A 4,918-nucleotide genomic window follows, 5' to 3' on the forward strand; every position below is an offset into this window, starting at 1 on the left:
ACTACTACTACTACTACTACACCTGCTACTACTACTACCAGTGCTACTACTACTACTACCACTACTATTCATGTTACTTTTTTTATTTTTTTTTAATTTTTTTACGGGCCTCCATCTATTAGAGTTGCGTTGTGAGCGGTATATTCTCTCATATCCTTTCACAAAGCAATTCATTGGCCCCACCCAGCCAATGACTGTGGCCGACAACCATCTTTATTTAATATTACAAACCTTACTAAACATATTACTTTTAAGCTAACAGAGCTTGTGGTTGATACGACTATCAACCACCGTTTGCCTCAAAGTCCAGGTCAGCAATGCGGGTGGTTTTGGGTGCAGGTGACCTGGTTCCTCTCAGGCAGACCAAGGCTGACCTCAGGAGGAAGAAGGACAGCCTGCATCTCATCCAGGCGACCACACTGCTTCTTGGCTGTTGTTTCTTATCCGCCAGTGTTTCGGCGAGTCTTGCGTAGAAGCTCTGCGCCCTTGGTCCCATCCCTCCTGCCGTCGTGAATACTACCGGGGTGAAGGAGCCCTGGTCCACATTCTGTATTCTTTCTTCATATGCTCTGTTCTTCTCTTGTTCGTTTCTTCTGTGGGCTGCATCAAGGGTCAGGTCTCTGTGGCAATGGGCCAGGGGATCAAAGATCCTTATGTCAAAATATGCCCTTTGTCTACGAGTCCAAAACCCTCTGGCGCTAACATCCACTCGTGCTTCGTTCGAAACATTAGCGGTGCGTCTGGCGAGGTGTTCGCCTTGCAGAGGGAGCAGCATGGGTTCCACAGTCACATCGTGACAGACTTCTTTCAGCATCTGAGCTGTTACGTCTCTTATTTCATCATGTCTCATGCAGACGAAACCTCCTCTCTTGCATGTCATGGCATGATTTTGGTTGAAGGGTGAGCCACAGTTACACATGTTTGGGAGCCCATCCACTGGCCAGCCATACCTGAGGGCAAGGGCATCAGTAAATTCTTTTTTGTATAAGTTGAAGCCTTTTGCCCTGATAGGTAGTGTGGTTAGCCAGTTTGAAGCGCCCACTTCCTGTGCAATATCTGTCCTCCTCCTTGTGTCTTCTGGGAGTTCTCTCATTAGGTCACTCAGAGTGTCTCTCTGTTTTCCTTCTCTGTTTATGGAGATTTCATTCCTTAGTGACCTAATATCTTGAGGGTTGTCTTCTCCCCTTTCATTTTGATTGGTAATATATCCGGTCAAGGAGGCTGTGATTCGGATTGAGTTCCTGAATTCAGACTCAGCCAGATTTTGCGGGTTGGTGATGCCGAGCCCACCCATTCTTGGCGGCAACTCCAGCAATCTTCTCTCCTGGTCGCTGGGACATCTCCCATTTGCTATCGCCGGTACGAAGGTGTTTCTGATAGTATCTTCCAGAGGTTTTAGTAACGGAGCAACATCAGGAACTGTCCTCATGAGCAGTGGCGTCACCAGGGGGGGGCTATGGGGGCTAAGCCCCCCCAAACCAAGGACTCAGCCCCCCCAAAAATACTTCTACCCTCAAAAATTAATATTTCTCTAGTTTTAGCCCACTTGGGCCACTTTACATGTCAAAGCATAACCTTATTTTCGGGTTTAAAAAAAATTGGTTTCACTTAGATATTGAAATATGTTTCCTGACAGATCTCCATATTTGTATGCTCTATTATACAGATATTCTATTTTATTCATTATTCTATAGAATCATCGGTACCTCTGCTGAACCATCCCTGCATCAGAGCATTAAATAAACAAAATAGTTACCTCTCATTTTTTATTAGTAAGACTCGTTTTCTTTTATGGCATGCAGTCGTCAGTCGAGTCCATGCTTCGCTTCAGTGTTGACGTGTTTATCACAGGAAGGGGATAGTCTCCCGGATAGATGGACAGTCATCTCGAACTTTAAGGTAAAAGACGTATTTAACTTTTTGTTTCTAACGTTAGGTAATAGGCCTACAAGAGAAAAACTGCCGCTGTCTGTAATATGGCTAAAAAACAAGCAGGCTTGCAATGACATGCCACTGTCAGCTCGATCCTAGGTTAAGCGAATAAGTTTTCAGTATTCTGTAGGCAGAACGATCATTCTCTGTATTGAAGCTTGTTAAAACATACATTAGGGCAACAATGGGTCAGAAACGGCTGACCAGTCTGGGTACAATTTCAATTGAAAAAGGTGTGGTAGATTCACTTGATCTTGATGTAGTAGTGGACAAATTTGCTTCCCTTCCAATACAATCTCAATCAAATTTGGGAAAATCCACCATACGGCGCATGTCACTAACCCATACTTAACATGGAGCATAGGCGGTCAAGCTTAAGTTACTTTTCATATTAATGATCTTATTCTGTTTAACTACCAGTATCCCATGTACCTATTTACGTTCAATAAGGAAAGTACCTGAGTATATATTATAATTTTACATTTATTCTTTTTTTATCATCTTTTTTTTTTATTATCAAGTAATAAAGATTAATTCTACTTTCATCTCTTTTTTGGGCCTCAAAATAACCCTAGAATGGGTCCAGCTGGTTGGGCTCGCTGCGCTCGCCCGACGCCCATCATTACCTAGGGGCTAAAGCCCCCCCAAATTTTTTTCCCTGGTGACGCCACTGCTCATGAGGTAGTTCCAACTTCCATTTATGCTTGACACCGTACGTAAATGCTGCGTAGGCTGCCTGCGGTTCTGTTTTGGCGATCTCGCTCAGTCTCTGCAGTTCGGACTCCCAGCGCTTTACAGCCGTTTTCACATATTCGGTTCTGTATTCAGCTGTTCCAATGGCTGCCCCGAGGTGTCTTTCTCCAGTCACTGACAGTTTCACGTTACTGCCCTGGAATGCTGTTTTGGCCCGATCGTATGCCTCTGGTTTTACAATCACCACAGACTTCGTGGCGTTGGGACGGTACCCTATTTTAGGGCCGTGTTCATTGACGAGGTCCCACCATTTCCTGAGGTCTGCAGACTTTCCTACCCCGGTGAGGTCATCCGCATACGCCACCTGTTTGACGTTGGTGTTTTCATGGCGGATGATGTCCTGCAGCTTCATCATTCCCAGGGCAAACATTGCCATGGCCACTGGGTTCCCCTGGGTGGTGCCCTCTGAGGATTGTATGGCCACCGGGTCTCCAAGTCGTTGGTCATTATGACTGCTGATGAACAGTCTGGCAGGTTCCTTGTATGTATTTTCAATATATTGGGCGAATATAGGGCACTTGATTTTGTCTACTACTACTACTACTTATACTACTTCTACTACTACTACTACTTCTACTACTTCTACTACTTCTACTTCTACTACTACTACTACTACTACTTCTACTACTACTACTACTTTTTATTTTATTTTAACGGGCCTCCATCTATTAGAGTTGCGTTGTGAGGGGTATATTCTCTCATATCCTTTCACAAAGCAATTCATTGGCCCCACCCAGCCAATGACTGTGGCCGACAACCATCTTTATTTAATATTACAAACTGTACTTAACATTTTATTTTTAAGCTAACAGAGCTTGTGGTTGATACGACTATCAACCACCGTCGCCTCAAAGTCCAGGTCAGCAATGCGGGTGGTTTTGGGTGCAGGTGACCTGGTTCCTCTCAGGCAGACCAAGGCTGACCTCAGGAGGAAGAAGGACAGCCTGCATCTCATCCAGGCGACCACACTGCTTCTTGGCTGTTGTTTCTTATCCGCCAGTGTTTCGGCGAGTCTTGCGTAGAAGCTCTGCGCCCTTGGTCCCATCCCTCCTGCCGTTGTGAATACTACCGGGGTGAAGGAGCTGGTCCACATTCTAACAACAACAACTACTACAACTACTACTACTACTACTACTACTACTACTACAACTACTAATACTACAACAACAACTACTACTACTACTACTACTAACTACTACTACTAACAACAACAACAACAACAGCAACAACAACAACTATTACTACTACTACTACTACTACTACTATTACTACTACTGAGTTGCTTTGACTACTACTACTACTACTACTACTACTACTACTACTACTACTACTACTACTACTACTACTACTACTACTACTACTACTACTACTACTACTACTACTACTACTACTACTACTACTTCTACTACTACTACTACTACTACTACTACTACTACTACTACTACTACTACTACTACTACTACTACTATTATTATTATTATTATTATTATTATTATTATTATTGTTATTATTATTATTATTATTATTATTATTATTATTATTATTATTATTATTATTGTTATTATTATTATTATTATTATTATTATTATTATTATTATTATTATTATTATTATTATTATTATTATTATTATTATTATTATTATTATTATTATTATTATTATTATTATTATTATTATTATTATTATTATTGTTATTATTATTATTATTATTATTATTATTATTATTATTATTATTATTATTATTATTATTATTATTATTATTATTATTATTATTATTATTATTGTTATTGTTATTGTTATTGTTATTATTATTATTATTGTTATTGTTATTATATTATCATCATCATCATCATCATCATCATCATCATTATTATTATTATTTCTCCAATTTTTTCTCTTCTTTCCTCCCTTCCTCCATCTCTGTTTTCCTCCGTCAACTCTTCCTCCTCCTCCTCCTTTCCTCCTCCCCCTCCTCCTCCACCTCCAATGAAATCCCAAGTTTCTGGTGACGTCATGTTCCCGCTGACCAATGGCGTGCCAGCATCCCCGTGACAGCCCATGCTCTAAGCCAATCAGCTGCGTTCCCTTAGTCTTGGCCACGCCCACTCAGCCCCGTGATTGCCTGGCACCCCGACCCCCGAGAGAGAGAGAGAGAGAGAGAGAGAGAGAGAGAGAGAGAGAGAGAGAGAGAGAGAGAGAGAATGTTTATGAGACGAAATTGCTTTAATTTGACT

The sequence above is a fragment of the Eriocheir sinensis genome, chromosome 2, assembly GCF_024679095.1.
Source record: "Eriocheir sinensis breed Jianghai 21 chromosome 2, ASM2467909v1, whole genome shotgun sequence".
Taxonomy (NCBI): Eukaryota; Metazoa; Arthropoda; class Malacostraca; order Decapoda; family Varunidae; genus Eriocheir; species Eriocheir sinensis.